The sequence below is a fragment of the Oenanthe melanoleuca genome, unplaced genomic scaffold (assembly GCF_029582105.1).
Source record: "Oenanthe melanoleuca isolate GR-GAL-2019-014 unplaced genomic scaffold, OMel1.0 S214, whole genome shotgun sequence".
NCBI classification, from domain to species: domain Eukaryota; kingdom Metazoa; phylum Chordata; class Aves; order Passeriformes; family Muscicapidae; genus Oenanthe; species Oenanthe melanoleuca.
In genome coordinates this window covers 1-26,436 of record NW_026612863.1, presented here as the reverse complement: position 1 = coordinate 26,436, position 26,436 = coordinate 1, and the positions used below count along the sequence as shown (strand labels likewise).

General features: G+C 47.2%; 2 long non-coding RNA genes across 3 annotated transcripts; both read right to left on the bottom strand.

Annotated features, from left to right (window-relative positions):
• Positions 1–1,332: 1,332 nt before the first annotated feature.
• LOC130266778 (uncharacterized) lies at positions 1,333–3,926 on the bottom strand. Of its 2 annotated transcripts, XR_008842995.1 has the most exons (4): positions 3,758–3,926; positions 2,506–2,623; positions 2,019–2,144; positions 1,333–1,383 (listed from the first exon to the last, which is right to left on the bottom strand). It is a non-coding gene; the product is annotated as an uncharacterized LOC130266778 (long non-coding RNA). The 2 variants fall into 2 exon arrangements; XR_008842994.1 differs by lacking the exon at positions 3,758–3,926 and having other exon boundaries at positions 2,506–2,698.
• Positions 3,927–22,935: 19,009 nt separating this feature from the next.
• Positions 22,936–25,143, bottom strand: LOC130266777 (uncharacterized). Its single transcript, XR_008842993.1, has 4 exons — positions 24,754–25,143; positions 24,089–24,156; positions 23,756–23,808; positions 22,936–22,997 (listed from the first exon to the last, which is right to left on the bottom strand). It is a non-coding gene; the product is annotated as an uncharacterized LOC130266777 (long non-coding RNA).
• Between the last annotated feature and the right edge of the window lie 1,293 nt (positions 25,144–26,436).

The following is a 26,436-nucleotide window of genomic DNA, read 5'->3' as shown; positions in this document are numbered from 1 at the left end:
ATAGGCAAGTGACATGACGGCCACCGGAACTGCTCTACCCTGGGCACTTCAGCGTGGGCATCAAATTGACACTTTCCCATTATGGGGCCTAGGGGGCTGCTTCTTGGACAAGCCCACCTCTAAAGCTGCCTCAAAAAATCCCTCCTGACAATTCCAGACCCGGCACCCCCTCTCATCCCCTCGGGGAGTCATGCCCCTTCACTTATCTGTCACACATCCAGGGAACCCGGGAACAGAATCCTTGTCGGGTGGGAGGAAAAGCCTCTCTCAAGCTGGAAAAGTCCTGCCGGCACCAGGCTGTTGCCTCTTAGTCAGCTACGAACAAGAAAAGTCAACATCAGTGTATCCTCTTAGCAGCACACCCACCAAAAACAGATAACTCCACTACTCACCAACTCCCAAGAATGCCCAGGTCCTCAGGGCAATTCTGCCACTCTCAGTGACTGATGCCATCTTCACAGGATATACCTGGAGTAAGAGGAGACAAGGTCATGTGGCAGGGCCGAAACTAGACCAGACACACCCTCCACCTCCCAAACTCCCCGACTCGCCGCGATAGCTCGGCCGATGCTGAAGGCTGTCCGGAGAGCGCCTCCGAATAGGAAAAGCTGAAGAGTTCTTCAAGGATCCCTGTAATACTTCTGGAGAGCTCGGGTGACCTGTGAGCAGAGTCTGTTGCCAGGGCAGTGAGGAGATCTCACCTTGATACAAGTGCACTTCCTAAAACACACAAATAGCAATGGATGCTTAGAGTTGCACCAGAAAGGGAGACCTCAGCAAACACAACTGCTTCTGTAAACAGGTCACTGCTCACCTCAGCCACATCAACTTCGCTGACAATATCGTGCTTTGATTCCTACGAAAAAAAGACAAAGAAAAGTGCTGCAACAAACTCATCGTTTATCCTTCCCCTGCAAAGCCAAGCTGTGACTGACCTTCCCAGGGGAGCACCCTCGGCCAGGATGAGCCCTCTGCTTCAGATGAAATCCATCTCCATCTGAAAAAAAGGTAGGACAAAAGTCAAAGCCCTGCAGGATAACTTGACACTTCCAGACATATTGGCTCAATCTGCATATATCTTCTAGAGTTCAACTACACCCCACAGTACAAATTGCAAGTCCCTAGGACCAGTCCTATCCTGGACTACGCACCAGGGCGGAGCAGCTCCAAGCCAAATACGTGCAGGCACCCGTGACGCTGAACATAACAAATGAGGGGATGACACAGGTAGTAAAAAATTCTGGGCCGGATGAATGACCGTGAAGAGTAGAGAATGCAACATGAGATGACCTACGGGAGACTGAGAGCAAGCTGACAGGGCTGGAAAACTCTCCATGCTCCACACTCTTTCTTACACCCACACCCTCATAATAAACTGCAAACCTGAAGAACAGAAAATAGTAAGCTCGTAAGTCTGTCCAGCAACCGTACAACAACCCGACTCCCATGGCTTTTTTTAGAAAGATACTAGACGGTGAATTGTACAACAATTAAAAATTGCACAAAGAATAACAGGCCTGCGCCAAACCCAACCACCCCCATCGTTGCTCTGTCCTAATTTTGGAAGAAATAGCGATAGAGTTGATAAATGCTCTCCTTCCGTGCTATTCGGTCCTTTACTGCGCATCCCCGGAGAGCATTTACTCCACCTTTTGTTCTTGACGGCACCTCTCTCTCCAGCACAAATCCCGCTGGTCGCGGACACAGACGGAGCAGACCTAAAGCAATGGTTCTGGCAGCGCCTGCAATTCCGAGCGCCCCGTTCCCTGGAATGCTCGTCCGAGCGCTCGTGGCGGTCTCGCCTTGGCCCGGACTCTCTGTCCTCCGAGGGAGGACGCGGCTCTGGCGCCCCGTTTCCTCTTGCTCCTGCTGACCTGCAAGGCCACGGGTAAACGTGGTCCTTCGGACCTTGCGTCCCTGAACGCCAGGAGAGCTGGCGTTTCACCCGGATCCCAGATTCCCTAGGCGGCCACTCCCAGCAGGGAGGAAAAGAGGAACCCAGCATCTCTCTGACTTACCCCACAGTACGGGCAGGACCAGGAGCCCTCCAGCGCAGACCCCTGGTGCTGAAGCCTCTTGGCTTTGGCTGCTGAAACGCCACGTCTTTTGGCAAAGATGAGAGGACTGTAATGATTTTTCCTGTCCTAAAAGAGAGGAGGAAAAGAAAATTAAGTCCTCTGCAGGAGTCGCAGAATCCCGGCTTTCGCATTTCTGCTCTGATTGCTCGCTGTGGGGTTATATCCAGGTGACACCAAATACAAAAATGCCTTTTCCCAGCATTTTTATTCCAAACTATTTCAGACATTAAAAGGATGATAATTTTTCTTATTGCGTTCTTTGCTTAATTTTAACAGAACCATTTGAATCCCAGACACCGCTTGTCAGTTATTCAATCCTTTACCGCTTGACTTTGCACAGAGGGACGCCCGGGATGCTGTGTCATGAGAAATCCCAACGCGTGATACGGAAAGGTTTCGAGGTGCTCCGGAACGCGGCCGATCGTACGTTTGTTAGGCCGCTCCAATTCTGTCGCATCAACCTGAGCTGTCCAGGTGAGGCAAAGGCTCTCCTTCGTCCTAGGGAATCGCTGTCTGAGATTACAGATGTCCATCTGGGGCAGCACCTGAAAACAATGTGGGAAAGGCAAAATGAGAATGTTTTCTGTCAGAAAATGAGTAATAATAATAATCAGAACTTCTGGACAGATTTAGTAACATCACTGCCTTTACCAAATAAAACCAATAAAATAGTTAAACCATAAAAAATATTTTAATATTTCTATTCCCATATTTATAATTTATATTCATACATTATACATTATATTTGCATTATTAATATTATACATTTAATATGAATTTATTACTTGTATTTGTTTATACTTAATATTTATATAATTTTATTTTTTTATTACACTTATTTTATATTTAGTTTATTAAAAAACCCTTCTCTAACCAAATAAAACCAATAAAACATTTATTTAAGCTATAGTTAGGAAACGTATAAATATAAAAAATACCTGTCTTCTACACCCAGCCATCCCTGTGAAGGATCTGGCACCCTTGTGTCCCTCTGGAGGAGGGCACTCGGCAAGACCCCCCAATTCCCCACTCATCTGCTCCTTCACCGCAGCGTGGCTCCCTCTCCTCGGGACCTTGGGGTGCCCCAAATGACATGGGAGCCCCCGAGTCCCCATCCCCTCCCCCCCTCAGCCTTTTTCCTCACCCCCAAAGAAGGCACAGAATGACTCCAACTGCCCCGAGCAGGAGCACGACACTTTATTTGAACCCTTCCCAGGGGTTCGTGACTTTTTTCAAGTAAGGTGAAGCCAAGGCGTAACACTCATCCGCCATGTGCAATTCTTACACCTTGTAAACGACTCACCGTCGCTTTGACCGCTTCCTTACGCCACAGGTCTCGGGGCTGCTCAGGAACGCGGTTCCTGAAAGCCTCGAAAAAATCCTCCTGCCTGACGAAAAGCCCGGGCCCTGGACAGTCTGCGCCCTAAATCGCAGACCGGCCGGGACAGAGGGGAAAAAAAAGCCCAGCCGGGAGGGGGAAAACAAAAGCCCTGGATGGGGATTTTTAATTCTAAATGTAAAAATGAATTGGAAAACCTGAAAGGCAACAGTCATACACACAAGGTTAGAAACAGTCAGCACACGCACTCGCGCAGATTGATGCAAGCCGCGGGCGATGGATGCAAACTCTGACAGACAGACAAACAGTCACACGCTCTCTGGCTGACGGCAAACCTTACTTGAAACACTATACAAAAGAGGATGCTTGAACAAGTCTTGCAGCCGTTGGTCTTCAACTTCGAACAGTGGATTCCGGAAAAAGCAGTAGCATCTGTGGCTGCAGAGACGGATATCGGCCTCAGGGACTTATGACACAATGGGAGGACATCGACAAGTGTTTACTAGAGAGCTAGGAGATATCCCCACACATCAATACCCAAAATCCCACGGAAAAGAGATCAAACACAAAGTTTACAGCTGTTCTACCTAAACCTGATTATGTGCCAGGGCAGGGCACCTCCACCGGTAAGAACGTAGGAGGCCTGTCCAAGTAAGCATACGTAGGAATTCTGTCAAACTAAGCACACATGAGAACCCTGTCAAAGTAAGAACACATAGAAACCCTGCCCAAGCAACCATATACAAGCCCTGTAAAGTAAGCACACACAGAAGCCCTGTCAAATTAAGCGCATATTCAGGCTCTGTAAACACATACGAGCCCTGTCAAAATAAGCACGGATGGGAGACCTGTATAAGGAAGCACGTATAGGAGTCCTGTGAAACGAAGCACACATTGGAGCCCTGTCAAAGGACAAACACAGAAGAGCCCTGTCAAATTAAGCACATATTCAGGCCCTGTAAAGTGAACACATACAAGCCCTGTCCAAATAAACACAGAGTCCTGTCAAACTAAGCACACATAGGAGCCCTGACCAAAGAAGAACACATAAAAGCCCTGCCAAACTAAGCCCATATAAAAGCTATGTCTAAGTTAGCACATAGGAGCCCTGTCAAAATAAGCATATATTCAAGCCCTGTAAAGCAAGCACATGCGAGCCCTGTCCAAGTTAGCGCACATAGGAGCCTGATCACAATAAGCACATACTCAGGCCCGCTAAACTAAGCACACACTCAGGCCCTGTAAACTAAGCACACACTCAGGCCCTGTAAACTAAGCACATATTCAGGCCCTGTAAACTAAGCACATATTCAGACCCTCTCCAAGTTAGCACACATAGAAGCCCTGTCAAATTAAGCACATATACAGGCCCTGTAAACTAAGCACACATAAGAGCCTGCCTAAATAAGCACACACTCAGGCCCTGAGAACTCAGCACACACTCAGGCCCTGTAAACTAAGCACACACAGGAGCCTGCCCAAGTAAGCACATATTCAGGCCCTGTAAACTAAATACACATAGGAGCCTACCCATGTAAGCACATATTCAGACCCTGTAAACTAAGCACATATTCAGACCCTGTAAACTAAGCACATATTCAGACCCTCTCCAAGTTAGCACACATAAAAGCCCTGTCAAATTAAGCACACACTCAGGCCCTGAGAACTCAGCACACACTCAGGCCCTGAGAACTCAGCACACACTCAGGCCCTGAGAACTCAGCACACACTCAGGCCCTGAGAACTCAGCACACACTCAGGCCCTGAGAACTCAGCACACACAGCAGCCTGCCCAAGTAAGCACATATTCAGGCCCTGTAAACTAAGCACATATTCAGGCCCTGTAAACTAAATACACACAGGAGCCTGCCCATGTAAGCACATATTCAGACCCTGTAAACTAAGCACATATACAGACCCTCTTCAAGTTAGCACACATAGAAGCCCTGTCAAATTAAGCACATATACAGGCCCTGTAAACTAAGCACACATAAGAGGCTGCCTAAATAAGCACACACTCAGGCCCTGAGAACTCAGCACACACTCAGGCCCTGAGAACTAAGCACACACTCAGGCCCTGAGAACTAAGCACACACAGGAGCCTGCCCAAGTAAACACATACTCAGGCCCTGAAAACTAAGCACACATAGGAGCCTATGCAAGTAAGCACATATTCAGGCCCTGTAAACTAAGCACACATAGGAGCCTGTGCAAGTAAGCACATATTCAGGCCCTGTAAACTAAGCACATATTCAGGCCCTGTAAACTAAATACACATAGGAGCCTACCCATGTAAGCACATATTCAGGCCCTGTAAACTAAGCACATATTCAGGCCCTCTCCAAGTTAGCACACACAGAAGCCCTGTCAAATTAAGCACACACTCAGGCCCTGAGAACTCAGCACACATCAGGCCCTGAGAACTCAGCACACACTCAGGCCCTGAGAACTCAGCACACACTCAGGCCCTGAGAACTCAGCACACATAGGAGCCTGCCCATGTAAGCACATATTCAGGCCCTGTAAACTAAGCACATATTCAGGCCCTGTAAACTAAATACACACAGGAGCCTGCCCATGTAAGCACATATTCAGGCCCTGTAAACTAAGCACATATTCAGGCCCTGTAAACTAAATACACACAGGAGCCTGCCCATGTAAGCACATATTCAGGCCCTGTAAACTAAGCACATATTCAGGCCCTGTAAACTAAATACACACAGGAGCCTGCCCATGTAAGCACATATTCAGGCCCTGTAAACTAAGCACATATTCAGACCCTGTAAACTAAGCACCTATTCAGGCCCTGTAAACTAAATACACACAGGAGCCTGCCCATGTAAGCACATATTCAGGCCCTGTTAACTAAGCACATATTCAGGCCCTGTAAACTAAGCACATATTCAGGCCCTGTAAACTAAATACACACAGGAGCCTGCCCATGTAAGCACATATTCAGGCCCTGTTAACTAAGCACATATTCAAGCCCTCTAAACTAAGCACATATTCAGGCCCTGTAAACTAAGCACATATTCAGGCCCTGTAAACTAAGCACACACAGGAGCCTGCCCATGTAAGCACATATTCAGGCCCTGTAAACTAAGCACATATTCAGGCCCTGTAAACTAAGCACACACAGGAGCCTGCCCATGTAAGCACATATTCAGGCCCTGTAAACTAAGCACATATTCAGGCCCTGTAAACTAAGCACACACAGGAGCCTGCCCATGTAAGCACATATTCAGGCCCTGTAAACTAAGCACATATTCAGGCCCTGTAAACTAAGCACATATTCAGGCCCTGTAAACTAAGCACATATTCAGGCCCTGTAAACTAAGCACATATTCAGGCCCTGTAAACTAAGCACACACAGGAGCCTGCCCATGTAAGCACATATTCAGGCCCTGTAAACTAAGCACATATTCAGGCCCTGTAAACTAAGCACACACAGGAGCCTGCCCATGTAAGCACATATTCAGGCCCTGTGAACTAAGCACATATTCAGGCCCTGTAAACTAAGCACATATACAGGCCCTGTAAACTAAGCACATATTCAGGCCCTGTAAACTAAGCACATATTCAGGCCCTGTAAACTAAGCACACACAGGAGCCTGCCCATGTAAGCACATATTCAGGCCCTGTAAACTAAGCACATATTCAGGCCCTGTAAACTAAGCACATATTCAGGCCCTGTAAACTAAGCACATATCCCGGCCCTGTAAACTAAATACACACAGGAGCCTGCCCACGTAAGCACATATTCAGGCCCTGTAAACTAAGCACATATTCAGGCCCTGTAAACTAAATACACACAGGAGCCTACCCATGTAAGCACATATTCAGGCCCTGTTAACTAAATACACACAGGAGCCTGCCCATGTAAGCACATATTCAGGCCCTGTTAACTAAGCACATATTCAAGCCTTCTAAACTTAGCACATATACAGGCCCTCTAAACTAAGCACATATTCAGGCCCTGTAAACTAAATACACACAGGAGCCTGCCCATGTAAGCACATATTCAGGCCCTGTAAACTAAGCACATATTCAGGCCCTGTAAACTAAGCACATATTCAGGCCCTGTAAACTAAATACACACAGGAGCCTGCCCATGTAAGCACATATTCAGGCCCTGTAAACTAAGCACATATTCAGGCCCTGTAAACTAAATACACACAGGAGCCTGCCCATGTAAGCACATATTCAGGCCCTGTAAACTAAGCACATATTCAGGCCCTGTAAACTAAGCACATATTCAGGCCCTGTAAACTAAGCACACACAGGAGACTGCCCATGTAAGCACATATTCAGGCCCTGTGAACTAAGCACATATTCAGGCCCTGTAAACTAAGCACATATTCAGGCCCTGTAAACTAAGCACATATTCAGGCCCTGTAAACTAAATACACACAGGAGCCTGCCCATGTAAGCACATATTCCGGCCCTGTAAACTAAGCACATATTCAGGCCCTGTAAACTAAGCACATATTCAGGCCCTGTAAACTAAGCACATATTCAGGCCCTGTAAACTAAATACACACAGGAGCCTGCCCATGTAAGCACATATTCCGGCCCTGTAAACTAAGCACATATCCCGGCCCTGTAAACGAAGCACATATTCAGGCCCTGTAAACTAAGCACATATTCGGCCCTGTAAACTAAATACACACAGGAGCCTGCCCATGTAAGCACATATTCAGGCCCTGTAAACTAAGCACATATTCAGGCCCTGTAAACTAAATACACACAGGAGCCTGCCCATGTAAGCACATATTCAGGCCCTGTAAACTAAGCACATATTCAGGCCCTGTAAACTAAGCACATATTCAGGCCCTGTAAACTAAATACACACAGGAGCCGGCCCATGTAAGCACATATTCAGGCCCTGTAAACTAAGCACATATTCAGGCCCTGTAAACTAAGCACATATTCAGGCCCTGTAAACTAAATACACACAGGAGCCTGCCCATGTAAGCACATATTCAGGCCCTGTAAACTAAGCACATATTCAGGCCCTGTAAACTAAATACACACAGGAGACTGCCCATGTAAGCACATATTCGGGCCCTGTAAACTAAGCACATATTCAGGCCCTGTAAACTAAATACACACAGGAGCCTGCCCATGTAAGCACATATTCGGGCCCTGTAAACTAAGCACATATTCAGGCCCTGTAAACTAAGCACATATTCAGGCCCTGTAAACTAAATACACACAGGAGCCTGCCCATGTAAGCACATATTCAGGCCCTGTCAACTAAGCACACATTCAGGCCCTGTCAACTAAATACACACAGGAGCCTGCCCATGTAAGCACATATTCAGACCCTGTAAACTAAGCACATATTCAGACCCTCTCCAAGTTAGCACACATAGAAGCCCTGTCAAATTAAGCACATATACAGGCCCTGAGAACTCAGCACACACTCAGGCCCTGAGGACTCAGCACACACAGGAGCCTGCCCAAGTAAGCACATATTCAGGCCCTGTAAACTAAGCACATATTCAGGCCCTGTAAACTAAGCACACACAGGAGACTGCCCATGTAAGCACATATTCAGGCCCTGTGAACTAAGCACATATTCAGGCCCTGTAAACTAAGCACATATTCAGGCCCTGTAAACTAAATACACACAGGAGCCTGCCCATGTAAGCACATATTCCGGCCCTGTCAAACTAAGCACATATTCAGGCCCTGTAAACTAAGCACATATTCAGGCCCTGTAAACTAAATACACACAGGAGCCTGCCCATGTAAGCACATATTCAGGCCCTGTAAACTAAGCACATATTCAGGCCCTGTAAACTAAGCACACACAGGAGACTGCCCATGTAAGCACATATTCAGGCCCTGTAAACTAAGCACATATTCAGGCCCTGTAAACTAAGCACATATTCAGGCCCTGTAAACTAAATACACACAGGAGCCTGCCCATGTAAGCACATATTCAGGCCCTGTAAACTAAATAGACACAGGAGCCTGCCCATGTAAGCACATATTCCGGCCCTGTAAACTAAGCACATATTCCGGCCCTGTAAACTAAGCACATATTCCGGCCCTGTAAACTAAGCACATATCCCGACCCTGTAAACTAAGCACATATCCCGGCCCTGTAAACTAAATACACACAGGAGCCTGCCCATGTAAGCTCATATTCAGGCCCTGTAAACTAAGCACATATTCAGGCCCTGTAAACTAAGCACATATTCAGGTCCTGTAAACTAAATACACACAGGAGCCTGCCCATGTAAGCACATATTCAGGCCCTGTAAACTAAGCACATATTCAGGCCCTGTAAACTAAGCACATATTCAGGCCCTGTAAACTAAGCACATATTCAGGCCCTGTAAACTAAATACACACAGGAGCCGGCCCATGTAACCACATATTCAGGCCCTGTAAACTAAGCACATATTCAGGCCCTGTAAACTAAGCACATATTCAGGCCCTGTAAACTAAGCACATATTCGAGCCCTGTAAACTAAATACACACAGGAGCCTGCCCATGTAAGCACATATTCGGGCCCTGTAAACTAAGCACATATTCAGGCCCTGTAAACTAAATACACACAGGAGCCTGCCCATGTAAGCACATATTCGGGCCCTGTAAACTAAGCACATATTCAGGCCCTGTAAACTAAATACACACAGGAGCCTGCCCATGTAAGCACATATTCGGGCCCTGTAAACTAAGCACATATTCAGGCCCTGTAAACTAAGCACATATTCAGGCCCTGTAAACTAAATACACACAGGAGCCTGCCCATGTAAGCACATATTCAGGCCCTGTCAACTAAGCACACATTCAGGCCCTGTCAACTAAATACACACAGGAGCCTGCCCATGTAAGCACATATTCAGACCCTGTAAACTAAGCACATATTCAGACCCTCTCCAAGTTAGCACACATAGAAGCCCTGTCAAATTAAGCACATATACAGGCCCTGAGAACTCAGCACACACTCAGGCCCTGAGGACTCAGCACACACAGGAGCCTGCCCAAGTAAGCACATATTCAGGCCCTGTAAACTAAGCACATATTCAGGCCCTGTAAACTAAGCATATATTCAGGCCCTGTAAACTAAATACACACAGGAGCCTACCCATGTAAGCACATATTCAGACCCTCTCCAAGTTAGCACACATAGAAGCCCTGTCAAATTAAGCACATATTCAGGCCCTGTAAACTAAATACACACAGGAGCCTACCCATGTAAGCACATATTCAGACCCTCTCCAAGTTAGCACACATAGAAGCCCTGTCAAACTAAGCACATATTCAGGCCCTGTAAACTAAGCACATATTCAGGCCCTGTAAACTAAGCACATATTCAGGCCCTGTAAACTAAGCACATATTCAGGCCCTGTAAACTAAGCACATATTCAGGCCCTGTAAACTAAGCACATATTCAGGCCCTGTAAACTAAGCACATATTCAGGCCCTGTAAACTAAATACACACAGGAGCCTACCCATGTAAGCACATATTCAGACCCTCTCCAAGTTAGCACAAACTCAGGCGCTGAGAACTAAGCACAAACTCAGGCGCTGAGAACTAAGCACAAACTCAGGCGCTGAGAACTAAGCACAAACTCAGGCGCTGAGAACTAAGCACAAACTCAGGCGCTGAGAACTAAGCACAAACTCAGGCGCTGAGAACTAAGCACAAACTCAGGCGCTGAGAACTAAGCACAAACTCAGGCGCTGAGAACTAAGCACAAACTCAGGCGCTGAGAACTAAGCACAAACTCAGGCGCTGAGAACTAAGCACAAACTCAGGCGCTGAGAACTAAGCACAAACTCAGGCGCTGAGAACTAAGCACAAACTCAGGCGCTGAGAACTAAGCACAAACTCAGGCCCTGAGAACTAAGCACAAACTCAGGCCCTGAGAACTAAGCACAAACTCAGGCCCTGAGAACTAAGCACAAACTCAGGCCCTGAGAACTAAGCACAAACTCAGGCCCTGAGAACTAAGCACAAACTCAGGCCCTGAGAACTAAGCACAAACTCAGGCCCTGAGAACTAAGCACAAACTCAGGCCCTGAGAACTAAGCACAAACTCAGGCCCTGAGAACTAAGCACAAACTCAGGCCCTGAGAACTAAGCACAAACTCAGGCCCTGAGAACTAAATACACACAGGAGCCTACCCATGTAAGCACATATTCAGACCCTGTAAACTAAGCACATATTCAGACCCTGTAAACTAAGCACATATTCAGACCCTGTAAACTAAGCACATATTCAGACCCTGTAAACTAAGCACATATTCAGACCCTGTAAACTAAGCACATATTCAGGCCCTGTAAACTAAATACACACAGGAGCCTGCCCATGTAAGCACATATTCAGGCCCTGTAAACTAAATACACACAGGAGCCTACCCATGTAAGCACATATTCAGGCCCTGTAAACTAAGCACATATTCAGGCCCTGTTAACTAAGCACATATTCAGGCCCTGTTAACTAAGCACATATTCAGGCCCTGTTAACTAAATACACACAGGAGCCTGCCCATGTAAGCACATATCCCGGCCCTGTAAACTAAGCACATATCCCGGCCCTGTAAACTAAGCACATATCCCGGCCCTGTAAACTAAGCACATATTCAGGCCCTGTAAACTAAGCACATATTCGGGCCCTGTAAACTAAGCACATATTCAGGCCCTGTAAACTAAATACACACAGGAGCCTGCCCATGTAAGCACATATTCAGGCCCTGTAAACTAAGCACATATTCAGGCCCTGTAAACTAAATACACACAGGAGCCTGCCCATGTAAGCACATATTCAGGCCCTGTAAACTAAGCACATATTCAGGCCCTGTAAACTAAATACACACAGGAGCCTGCCCATGTAAGCACATATTCAGGCCCTGTAAACTAAGCACATATTCAGACCCTGTAAACTAAGCACCTATTCAGGCCCTGTAAACTAAATACACACAGGAGCCTGCCCATGTAAGCACATATTCAGGCCCTGTTAACTAAGCACATATTCAGGCCCTGTAAACTAAGCACATATTCAGGCCCTGTAAACTAAGCACATATTCAGGCCCTGTAAACTAAATACACACAGGAGCCAGCCCATGTAAGCACATATTCAGGCCCTGTTAACTAAGCACATATTCAGGCCCTGTAAACTAAGCACACACAGGAGCCTGCCCATGTAAGCACATATTCAGGCCCTGTAAACTAAGCACACACAGGAGCCTGCCCATGTAAGCACATATTCAGGCCCTGTAAACTAAGCACATATTCAGGCCCTGTAAACTAAGCGCACATATTCAGGCCCTGTAAACTAAGCACATATTCAGGCCCTGTAAACTAAGCACACACAGGAGCCTGCCCATGTAAGCACATATTCAGGCCCTGTAAACTAAGCACATATTCAGGCCCTGTAAACTAAGCACACACAGGAGCCTGCCCATGTAAGCACATATTCAGGCCCTGTAAACTAAGCACATATTCAGGCCCTGTAAACTAAGCACACAAAGGAGCCTGCCCATGTAAGCACATATTCAGGCCCTGTAAACTAAGCACATATTCAGGCCCTGTAAACTAAGCACACACAGGAGCCTGCCCATGTAAGCACATATTCAGGCCCTGTAAACTAAGCACATATTCAGGCCCTGTAAACTAAGCACACACAGGAGCCTGCCCATGTAAGCACATATTCAGGCCCTGTAAACTAAGCACATATTCAGGCCCTGTAAACTAAGCACATATTCAGGCCCTGTAAACTAAGCACATATTCAGGCCCTGTAAACTAAGCACATATTCAGGCCCTGTAAACTAAGCACACACAGGAGCCTGCCCATGTAAGCACATATTCAGGCCCTGTAAACTAAGCACATATTCAGGCCCTGTAAACTAAGCACATATTCAGGCCCTGTAAACTAAGCACATATTCAGGCCCTGTAAACTAAGCACATATTCAGGCCCTGTAAACTAAGCACATATTCAGGCCCTGTAAACTAAGCACATATTCAGGCCCTGTAAACTAAGCACATATCCCGGCCCTGTAAACTAAGCACATATCCCGGCCCTGTAAACTAAATACACACAGGAGCCTGCCCACGTAAGCACATATTCAGGCCCTGTAAACTAAGCACATATTCAGGCCCTGTTAACTAAGCACATATTCAGGCCCTGTTAACTAAATACACACAGGAGCCTGCCCATGTAAGCACATATTCAGGCCCTGTTAACTAAGCACATATTCAAGCCTTCTAAACTTAGCACATATACAGGCCCTCTAAACTAAGCACATATTCAGGCCCTGTAAACTAAATACACACAGGAGCCTGCCCATGTAAGCACATATTCAGGCCCTGTAAACTAAGCACATATTCAGGCCCTGTAAACTAAGCACATATCCCGGCCCTGTAAACTAAATACACACAGGAGCCTGCCCATGTAAGCACATATTCAGGCCCTGTGAACGAAGCACATATTCAGGCCCTGTAAACTAAGCACATATTCAGGCCCTGTAAACTAAATACACACAGGAGCCTGCCCATGTAAGCACATATTCAGGCCCTGTAAACTAAGCACATATTCAGGCCCTGTAAACTAAGCACATATTCAGGCCCTGTAAACTAAGCACATATTCAGGCCCTGTAAACTAAATACACACAGGAGCCTGCCCATGTAAGCACATATTCAGGCCCTGTAAACTAAGCACATATTCAGGCCCTGTAAACTAAGCACATATTCAGGCCCTGTAAACTAAGCACATATTCAGGCCCTGTAAACTAAATACACACAGGAGCCTGCCCATGTAAGCACATATTCAGGCCCTGTAAACTAAGCACATATTCAGGCCCTGTAAACTAAGCACACACAGGAGACTGCCCATGTAAGCACATATTCAGGCCCTGTGAACTAAGCACATATTCAGGCCCTGTAAACTAAGCACATATTCAGGCCCTGTAAACTAAGCACATATTCAGGCCCTGTAAACTAAGCACATATTCAGGCCCTGTAAACTAAGCACATATTCAGGCCCTGTAAACTAAATACACACAGGAGCCTGCCCATGTAAGCACATATTCCGGCCCTGTAAACTAAGCACATATTCAGGCCCTGTAAACTAAGCACATATTCAGGCCCTGTAAACTAAGCACATATTCAGGCCCTGTAAACTAAATACACACAGGAGCCTGCCCATGTAAGCACATATTCCGGCCCTGTAAACTAAGCACATATCCCGGCCCTGTAAACTAAGCACATATTCAGGCCCTGTAAACTAAGCACATATTCAGGTCCTGTAAACTAAATACACACAGGAGCCTGCCCATGTAAGCTCATATTCAGGCCCTGTAAACTAAGCACATATTCAGGCCCTGTAAACTAAGCACATATTCAGGTCCTGTAAACTAAATACACACAGGAGCCTGCCCATGTAAGCACATATTCAGGCCCTGTAAACTAAGCACATATTCAGGCCCTGTAAACTAAATACACACAGGAGCCGGCCCATGTAAGCACATATTCAGGCCCTGTAAACTAAGCACATATTCAGGCCCTGTAAACTAAGCACATATTCAGGCCCTGTAAACTAAATACACACAGGAGCCTGCCCATGTAAGCACATATTCGGGCCCTGTAAACTAAGCACATATTCAGGCCCTGTAAACTAAATACACACAGGAGCCTGCCCATGTAAGCACATATTCGGGCCCTGTAAACTAAGCACATATTCAGGCCCTGTAAACTAAGCACATATTCAGGCCCTGTAAACTAAATACACACAGGAGCCTGCCCATGTAAGCACATATTCAGGCCCTGTCAACTAAGCACACATTCAGGCCCTGTCAACTAAATACACACAGGAGCCTGCCCATGTAAGCACATATTCAGGCCCTGTAAACTAAGCACATATTCAGGCCCTGTAAACTAAGCACATATTCAGGCCCTGTAAACTAAGCACATATTCAGGCCCTGTAAACTAAATACACACAGGAGCCTACCCATGTAAGCACATATTCAGACCCTCTCCAAGTTAGCACACATAGAAGCCCTGTCAAATTAAGCACATATTCAGGCCCTGTAAACTAAGCACATATTCAGGCCCTGTAAACTAAGCACATATTCAGGCCCTGTAAACTAAATACACACAGGAGCCTACCCATGTAAGCACATATTCAGACCCTCTCCAAGTTAGCACACATAGAAGCCCTGTCAAATTAACCACATATTCAGGCCCTGTAAACTAAGCACATATTCAGGCCCTGTAAACTAAGCACATATTCAGGCCCTGTAAACTAAATACACACAGGAGCCTACCCATGTAAGCACATATTCAGGCCCTGTAAACTAAGCACATATTCAGGCCCTGTTAACTAAGCACATATTCAGGCCCTGTTAACTAAATACACACAGGAGCCTGCCCATGTAAGCACATATCCCGGCCCTGTAAACTAAGCACATATCCCGGCCCTGTAAACTAAGCACATATCCCGGCCCTGTAAACTAAGCACATATTCAGGCCCTGTAAACTAAATACACACAGGAGCCTGCCCATGTAAGCACATATTCGGGCCCTGTAAACTAAGCACATATTCAGGCCCTGTAAACTAAATACACACAGGAGCCTGCCCATGTAAGCACATATTCGGGCCCTGTCAACTAAGCACATATTCAGGCCCTGTAAACTAAATACACACAGGAGCCTGCCCATGTAAGCACATATTCGGGCCCTGTCAACTAAGCACATATTCAGGCCCTGTCAACTAAATACACACAGGAGCCTGCCCATGTAAGCACATATTCAGACCCTGTAAACTAAGCACATATTCAGGCCCTGTAAACTAAGCACATATCCCGGCCCTGTAAACTAAGCACATATCCCGGCCCTGTAAACTAAGCACATATCCCGGCCCTGTAAACTAAGCACATATCCCGGCCCTATAAACTAAGCACATATCCCGGCCCTGTAAACTAAGCACATATTCAGGCCCTGTAAACTAAATACACACAGGAGCCTGCCCATGTAAGCACATATTCGGGCCCTGTAAACTAAGCACATATTCAGGCCCTGTAAACTAAATACACACAGGAGCCTGCCCATGTAAGCACATATTCGGGCCCTGTAAACTAAGCACATATTCAGGCCCTGTAAACTAAATACACACAGGAGCCTGCCCATGTAAGCACATATTCGGGCCCTGTCAACTAAGCACATATTCAGGCCCTGTCAACTAAATACACACAGGAGCCTGCCCATGTAAGCACATATTCAGACCCTGTAAACTAAGCACATATTCAGGCCCTGTAAACTAAGCACATATTCAGGCCCTGTAAACTAAGCACATATTCAGGCCCTGTAAACTAAATACACACACGAGCCTGCCCATGTAAGCACATATTCAGGCCCTGTAAACTAAATACACACAGGAGCCTACCCATGTAAGCACATATTCAGGCCCTGTAAACTAAGCACATATTCAGGCCCTGTTAACTAAGCACATATTCAGGCCCTGTAAACTAAGCACATATTCAGGCCCTGTAAACTAAGCACATATTCAGGCCCTGTAAACTAAGCACATATTCAGGCCCTGTAAACTAAGCACATATTCAGGCCCTGTAAACTAAGCACATATTCAGGCCCTGTAAACTAAGCACATATTCAGGCCCTGTAAACTAAGCACATATTCAGGCCCTGTAAACTAAGCACATATACAGGCCCTCTAAACTAAATACACACAGGAGCCTACCCATGTAAGCACATATTCAGACCCTGTAAACTAAGCACATATTCAGACCCTCTCCAAGTTAGCACACATAGAAGCCCTGTCAAATTAAGCACATATACAGGCCCTGTAAACTAAGCACACATAAGAGCCTGCCTAAATAAGCACATATTCAGGCCCTGAGAACTAAGCACATATTCAGGCCCTGAGAACTAAGCACATATTCAGGCCCTGAGAACTAAGCACATACTCAGGCCCTGAGAACTAAGCACATACTCAGGCCCTGAGAACTAAGCACAAACTCAGGCCCTGAGAACTAAGCACAAACTCAGGCCCTGAGAACTAAGCACAAACTCAGGCCCTGAGAACTAAGCACAAACTCAGGCCCTGTAAACTAAATACACACAGGAGCCTACCCATGTAAGCACATATTCAGACCCTGTAAACTAAGCACATATTCAGACCCTCTCCAAGTTAGCACACATAGAATCCCTGTCAAATTAAGCACATATACAGGCCCTGTAAACTAAGCACACATAAGAGCCTGCCTAAATAAGCACACACTCAGGCCCTGAGAACTAAGCACACACTCAGGCCCTGAGAACTAAGCACACACTCAGGCCCTGAGAACTAAGCACACACTCAGGCCCTGAGAACTAAGCACACACTCAGGCCCTGAGAACTAAGCACACACTCAGGCCCTGAGAACTAAGCACACACTCAGGCCCTGAGAACTAAGCACACACTCAGGCCCTGAGAACTAAGCACACACTCAGGCCCTGAGAACTAAGCACACACTCAGGCCCTGAGAACTAAGCACAAACTCAGGCCCTGAGAACTAAATACACACAGGAGCCTACCCATGTAAGCACATATTCAGACCCTGTAAACTAAGCACATATTCAGACCCTCTCCAAGTTAGCACACATAGAATCCCTGTCAAATTAAGCACATATACAGGCCCTGTAAACTAAGCACACATAAGAGCCTGCCTAAATAAGCACACACTCAGGCCCTGAGAACTAAGCACACACTCAGGCCCTGAGAACTAAGCACACACTCAGGCCCTGAGAACTAAGCACACACTCAGGCCCTGAGAACTAAGCACACACTCAGGCCCTGAGAACTAAGCACACACTCAGGCCCTGAGAACTAAGCACACACTCAGGCCCTGAGAACTAAGCACACACTCAGGCCCTGAGAACTAAGCACACACTCAGGCCCTGAGAACTAAGCACACACTCAGGCCCTGAGAACTAAGCACACACTCAGGCCCTGAGAACTAAGCACACACTCAGGCCCTGAGAACTAAGCACACACTCAGGCCCTGAGAACTAAGCACACACTCAGGCCCTGAGAACTAAGCACACACTCAGGCCCTGAGAACTAAGCACACACTCAGGCCCTGAGAACTAAGCACACACTCAGGCCCTGAGAACTAAGCACACACTCAGGCCCTGAGAACTAAGCACACACTCAGGCCCTGAGAACTAAGCACACACTCAGGCCCTGAGAACTAAGCACACACTCAGGCCCTGAGAACTAAGCACACACTCAGGCCCTGAGAACTAAGCACACACTCAGGCCCTGAGAACTAAGCACACACTCAGGCCCTGAGAACTAAGCACACACTCAGGCCCTGAGAACTAAGCACACACTCAGGCCCTGAGAACTAAGCACACACTCAGGCCCTGAGAACTAAGCACACACTCAGGCCCTGAGAACTAAGCACACACTCAGGCCCTGAGAACTAAGCACACACTCAGGCCCTGAGAACTAAGCACACACTCAGGCCCTGAGAACTAAGCACACACTCAGGCCCTGAGAACTAAGCACACACTCAGGCCCTGAGAACTAAGCACACACTCAGGCCCTGAGAACATAGGAGCTCTCTCAAATTAGGCACATATTCAGGCCCTGTAAAGTAAACACATATAGCAGCCCTGTCCAAGTAAGCACAGAGTCCTGTCAAACTAGCACACATAGGAGTCTGCCCAGGTAAGCACACATAGGAGTCTGCCCAGGTAAGCACACATAGGAGTCTGCCCAGGTAAGCACACATAGGAGTCTGCCCAGGTAAGCACACATAGGAGTCTGCCCAGGTAAGCACACATAGGAACCCTGTCATGCTAAATACATTGGAGCCCTGTCAAAGCTGCCTCAAAAATCCCTCCTTACAAATCCAGACCCAGCATCCCACTCTCATCCCCTCTGTGGGTTGGAATCCTTCACTTACCTGTCAGACATCGGGGTGCAGAGAATGCCACCTTGTCATCTGGGAAACTGCTGCCATCACCCGGCCGTTTTCTCTTAGTCAGCTGCAATAAAGAAAACCAAACATCAGTACATGCTCTTAGCAGCACATCGGCCAAAACCGGATAATTCCCCTATTCACCACCGCCCAAGAATGCCCGGGTACTCAGGGCGCATGCTTCGGCCACCCTCTGAGGCTCTGCACCGTTTGCACCCACACGACTCTGCCAGTCCCCTTAAAATCACAGGTGGAGGGGCATTCCCCGCAGTTTAAACACACACAATAACAGAAGAGCAGTTACTTTCCTCAATTAAAATTTTTTTTGTCCTCATAGCCCCCAATTTTTTCTGGGGGCACCAGGGAGGGGTTGGCAAGATGAAACTGAAAAGGGAAAATACACTAGTTCCCACTAAAAAGTCACATGGGCTCACCTGTTCAGAAGCTGCTTCCTCTCAGAAGGAACCTTCGGCACCTTCCTGAAGCCATGCTCTGCATGCCAGCGCTCCACCAGATCCTGTGAGGTGCTCTCACCTCCGTTCTGGGAGGTACCCCCGGGAGCCCACCATAAGCTCCTCTCCTCCAGCAGCTTTATATCAAAGAGAGCAGGGAAACCCTCCCCCTAAAACAGCCCCCAGCAGGACCTGCCCCCTCGTCATGCTCACTGCAAACACCTGGGACTGCTCACCCTAAGTAGTCACATCTGGGGCTGCTCTGGTCCCTCTCATCACCCTGAGTGCTCCCAGCTAGGGCTCCTGAGGGGGCACAGCCCGGCACAGCACGGCGGGGGGGCGGGGTCCGGTCGGAGCAGGGGAGGGGCGGTGCCTGGCGGGGGGCAGGCAGCCCAAAAACGGCCCGGGGTTCTTCATTTCCCGCCCTTTTCTGCCGCCCTCTTTGGAAGATCAGTCGAAGAACGACCGAGGTGCCATCATGGGAGTGGCATGAAGTGACTTCCCCCCTTCCTCGTCGCCGTTTTTGTTGTGGCCGAAGCCGCTTTCGGTCCGCCGCCGTCTTTGCTGCCGCGGGAGTGGCGGCAGGCAGCGACCGGGACGCCTGCTTGTTTCCACCCCGCTCGCCCACCCGCTGTCCCCTGCCCCGGTGCGATCGCGCCTCCATCCCCGCGCCGAAACCGGCCCCGCCGCTGTCATCCCTCTCATCCATCGCTCCCTTTGCACCGCGAACTGCCCTTCTCCCCTGCCCTCTAGGTACGGACACCGCGCCGCTCTGTAGCCGCCAGAGCGCCCCACGACCCGACAGCTGCGCTGCCCCGAGGAACGGCTGCAGCACCGGGCTGTGCTCCAGGACAAGACGGCAGCACTGCCGCAGAACGCAGCCCGGGGCTACTGGGCGTTGGGGACAGGGACGCGAAAGCACAAAGCAACGAATCCCATCCCTTCCAAAAACCCCCTAAATGAGTGCCCCAAACCCTATTCGTATTTATAATCTATACGTATTTTATTAATTCAATTAATGTTGCACTATAACACATCTACAATATTATTTTTATTAATTATATACTTAATCTTTATGTTGGTAACATCTATTTCTATTCAATGCACATCTAAATCTTTATATATTATTTTTTAAATTTAGTATTATGTATTTAAAAGCTCCACCTCTAAGGAAATACAAACACAAAACCCCTTTATTTTAAACGATATTTAAATATATGTTTCTATTTCTATTTTTCATATTTATATCTATAATTCATATACCTATATAAGAATATATTTTATTGATATATAAGAATATAAGGACATATTTTATTGATATCCTATATATTTATCTATTTATTTATACATATCCTTACATGTATTTATATATGCATATATACTTCTAATTTTATATGTCTTTGTATGCTTATTGTATATTTGGATATTTATTTTGCTTATATTATTCAAAAAAAACCCCTGCCTTTAGCAAATAAAACCAATAATATATTTCAACTATACATGTATTTCTATTCTCATATTTATAATTTATATTCATACATTATACATTATATTTGCATTATTAATATTATACATTTAATATAAATTTGTTACTTGTTTATATTTTATATTTATATCGTTTTATTTTTCTATTATACTTATTTTATATTTAGATTATGTATTAAAAAAAACTTCTCTAACCAAATAAAACAAATAAAACATTTCTTTAAGCTATAGTTAGGTAGTTTTTATATTTATATTTTCCTGTCTTCTACACTCAGCCCTCCCTGTGAAGGATGGCACCCAGCACCAGCCCCTCATTCCACACTCACCTGCTCCTTCACCGCAGCGTGGCTCCCTCTCCTCGGGACCTTGGGGTGCCCCAAAGGACACGGGAGCCCCCGAGTCTCCACCCCCGCCCCCCCTCAGCCTTTTTTCCTCACCCCCAAAGAAGGCACCGAACAACTACAACTGCCTCAGGCAGGAGCACGGCACTTTATTCGAACCCTTTCCACAGTCCATCCCCCCAAAAAGGGACTCTGCTCACGCAAGGAAGTGGGGGACAGCCCCCAGAAGGGCTGAAGTTCCTTCTCAGCCCCGCAGACAGAAGCAACAAGGGGCAGAAGAAGAAGCACCAGCAGAGAGGACAGAGCAAGAAAACTAAGATCAAGGCACAAGATGAAATGGAAAAAAAAACAAAAAATCAAAAAACACCTGGGATGGTGAATGGGCCGCACACAGAGAGGTATTAAAAAAGAACAGGGACAGCAAATGGGACACACCCATGGGAACCACCGGCACGGGGAGCTCCACAGAGCCACACAGAATAAAACAGGAACACGAGCGAGGCATGGAGAAGGACGCAGAATGAAACACGGTGCCAAATACGCAGCAAGGACTGAGGAATACAAAGAGGGAAACAAGAACCCGCAGAGGAAACGACCACGGCACGTGCCGGGGCGGGCAAACGCGGCCAAGGAGCAGCACAGGGACGGAGACAGAGAGGCACGGCCAGCAGGACAGAGGCTCACCAAGAGAGGGGACGGTCAGGGAGGAGCACTGGGCAGCAGGTGCACACAGGTACAGGCAAAGGGACAGTGACAGGGACAAAGAAACACAGTCACTGTGCAGGACAGAGGGACAAGGAGAGGAAGAAAGGAGAAAAAAAAAAAAAAAAGATGCAGGCAGCAAGTGAGACAGAGAGAGAGGCAAAAAGTAGGACAGAACAGGGAGAGGGATTGAGTAAGAGATATTACATAAATATTGAGTATTCATTTCAAAAAGAAAAAGAAGAACAAGAGAGAGAGAAGCAGTGAAAGAGAATGGGATGTGGAGCACAGGCCAAGAAAGGAACACAAAAGACACAGCAGACAGAGAGGAGAGAAGGGTGGAAAATTGAATATAAAGCAGGAAGAGGAACAGCAGCAGACCCAGGAATATTTATTACAGAGTGTGGCTGGTGAACCTGTCAGGAAAGCACCAGCTCCGACAGAACAGGGCACGGGCACGGCTCGGCCTGGGACTCATCGATTCACATCTGTCTCATAAAGGCCGTGATAAAATATGAGGTGAAAGCTGAATGGTTGATGTGCTGCAGCTTGGGTCCTGCTCAGCCCTCATCCCAGCCCATGCTGCCAGTGAAACACTGATGCTCTTCTCAGCTTGGTTTTATACATCCAAATTCCTTCTTCAAGTTTCTTCAAGCTAGGGAAGGAAAAAAAAAAAACCTCTAAAAAAAAAAAAAAAAAAAAAACCCCCAAAAAAAACCCACCAAAAACAACCACCAAAAAACCCAAAAGAAAACAAACAAAAAAACCACAAATAACAATCCAAAACAAATCCACAGCACCTTCAGCACCTTATTGCATAATAGACTTGTACAATTATAACTTTTAAATTCTCTTCTTTGTATCTGAAGTTCCCCATACTCCCTAAAGCAGAGTAACAAACCAGGCATCAGTAAAGAAGCTGTCTGGGTTGAAAGACACTGAGCCTCCTGCCAACAAAACTATTTAGTGTTCACCTCTGCTACATCCAGCTGTAGCTAATTGTATACTTATGGTTATAGTGCCCGCCACAGGAATTTGGAAGGAATTATGCTACTCAGAGCTAATACAAAAGATGCACTCTAAAAATGAGTGCAACAGGAAAATGGAATGCTATTAAAATGATAAAATACTTGAACCTCAGGGGGGGGAAAAAAAAAAATCTCAGTATCAAAGCTCTTTGTATTTTGCATGCACATTTCCATCTAAGAAAAGCATATGCTGGTTACAATAGGCTTCTTCATAGCCTAATAGCAAACATGAAGTTTGCCTAACTCCATTTGAATCAGGGATATAAAAGCAGATCAAGCAAGTGAAAAATGAGAGAGCTATTCCTAGACTGCAGCAGACACCAAAATGAATTATGAGCGGGTTCCAGCCTCAGCCTGGCATGGCTGGGTTTTTCCTTGGACCTACCTCAATTAAACGAGTTTTGAGCTTTTGATGCCTGCAAGTTGGTGTTCTTCTCACTGGGGCAATTGGAAATAATTTCAGTATCATTAGAAAATTTTAGAAAAATCCATCTAAAAGTTTCACCTCTGTCCCCTCTAAGTTATCCCAGTTTTCCCCAGCTAGGAGCTGCACAGAAGTGAGACAGGGGAAATGACATCAGGGAACAGCTGTAAAGTTAAAGGCAGAAAGAGAAGACTTATCAGCAAAGGGCAGGAAAGGGGAAAGGTTTCAGAAAAGATTTCTGTGGTCTAATTAATGATCTTTGCTGATTCCCCTCTGAGAAGAACACAAACTCACAGCCAGTCAGGCCTCACAGTCCCCTGTAGTGAGAGCTCAGCACACATCCACAGAGGCAAGTCCAGCACCTGAAAGAAAAAAAAAATAAATAAATAAAAAGGTGACAGGGTAGCACGAAGATTGTTCTCTGTTCAGGGCCCAGACTCGGGGCTCGCTCTCAGCTTTGCTAGTTCCCATGAATTATCCCACAGCCCCCAATTCCCTGCTCAGTTCCTGCTGCCATACCCTCACAGTGCCTCATGGAGGGTGGATATTTCCATGCAGAGCTGCCGCTTGAACGCCAGCTGTGCCAGGAACGGGCAGAGCGTCCAAGGAAGCTCAGCAGCATCGGGACAGGGACAGGCATCTGCTCCAAACAATTGGCTATTTAAAGCCCTCATCCCCCAGCCCCACCCATGTCCCTGGGGGCACTTGACAGAGCTGCCTGGAGTCCAGCTGATTTAGCCCCCCTGAGCCGGGGCTCCAGGTGATATTTTCAAGCAGGAGAAGGCAGGGCCGGGGGCGCTCCCGTCCCGTGCCAAGGCAGCTCCCCATGCCCACGGGAGGACATATCTCCCTGCAGCAGCTCAGCTCCTTTCAGAGCCTCAGCAGTGGCCTCTGCAAGTTCTTTTCCCTCAGCAAAGGGTGCACATCCCTGCCTTCAGCACACCTCCAGTGGGACCCACCTGGGAAAGCTTTCCATCCCTTCTGCACTTCCAGCTGGCTCCCTGAAAACTCCCACCTTCGTCCAAACAAAACTTCATCCCACCTGAACCTTTGATTTGAAGGCATCTCTGCAGGCTGTCGGTTGGCATTTAATAGCTGTGAGGGAAGATTGCCTTGGCTTTAGTGCTAGTGCTGCTGCTGCTGAACGAGGCCTCAGGCAGGAAGGGAAGGGAAGGCAATTGGGGTGGACAGGACACACCTGGCAGCTGCCTGGGAGCTCTGGGAGGCTGGAACCAGCAATTGCTGTCTGAGCCCCTCTGCACGCAGCCTGTGCCACCATCACCAGGAAACACCAGCAGCTCCTTGGGCTGCTTTTGGGCTGTCAGTGGCTGTGTCCAGGCTGAAGCATCTCCAGGAGCCTGTTCAGAGCAGCCCCTGGCCCAGGAGCCACGGGCATCCCTGCGGACAAAACCCTGGTACTGGGACTGTCCACGCCTCAAAACCCATCCTGCTGACAAAACCCTGGTACTGGGACTGTCCATACCTCAAAAACCATCGTGCTGACAAAAACCTGCTACTAGGACTGTCTATGCCCAATCTTCGGGGATGAACGTCGCCTTGTTGGCTGGGACCAAGAAAAAAAATCCAGCTGGGGGGAAAAATATCCAACCCCCTGGCTGGGGACTTTTTATTCTAAATTTAAAAATGAGTTGACAAAGGTACAAGGTAAAAACCATATGCACAAGGTTAGAAGCAGTCAGCACACACACTGGCACAGGCAGACATGAGCAGACACAGACTCTCCAGACAGGCACAGAATCTCCCAGACAGGCACAAACTCTCCAGACAGACAAACAGACACATGCTCCCCCTGTCACACTCTGCAGCTGACAGGCTGACTGCAACCCTCACTTGGAACGCTGCATGAAGAGGATGCTTCAACACATCCCCCGGCTGCTGCCCTTCAACACCCAACGGGAGATTCCAGGGAAATCGGCAGCATTGGTGACTGCAGAGATGGGAATCCACCTCAGGGACCTGAGAGACAGCAGGAGCTGGTCAGGTAGAGGTTATCCCCACACATTTCCTACCCAAAACCCCACAGAAAAGAGAGGAACAATAAAGTTCTGTAACTGTTCTACCCAAGCGGGTGCCAGGGCAGGGCAGCTCCGAGCTAAGGGGCACAATAAATGCCCATACAGTAGAGATGCACACAAAGGTACACGCAACATAAACCAAGACAGCTACATACAGTATAAGCCAAGGTAGGTACACACACCATGGATGAGGACTGGAGATAACTCTCTGGAGGATTAAGTCTCAAGCCCAAGATAGAACCTATGGAACTAGTGAGGGCACATAAGGAGGCTCTAACACCCCTACAGAAGGCCGAGAATGGCACGTGAAAAGCAGGCACTACCAAAGCTGAGAAGAAATGGATGAGAAGATCTTGTGTACTTCTTTCTGTCTCAAAAAGCAAAAAGGTAAATGTGCTGGAATAAGCACAATGCAGGAAAGTACACGAGCAGAGTCTGGCTACCGTGGCTCAGAAGGATGCTGATAAAGCATGGAGATGTGACAAAGGTAACACAGATGGACACAAAGGACAGAACAGGACACAGATTACACAAGAGACACCAGTTATTTACCCAGAGCTGGAAGGAACTGGAGCAGCCATCAAGTGCAGCATCTCAGAGCCAGAG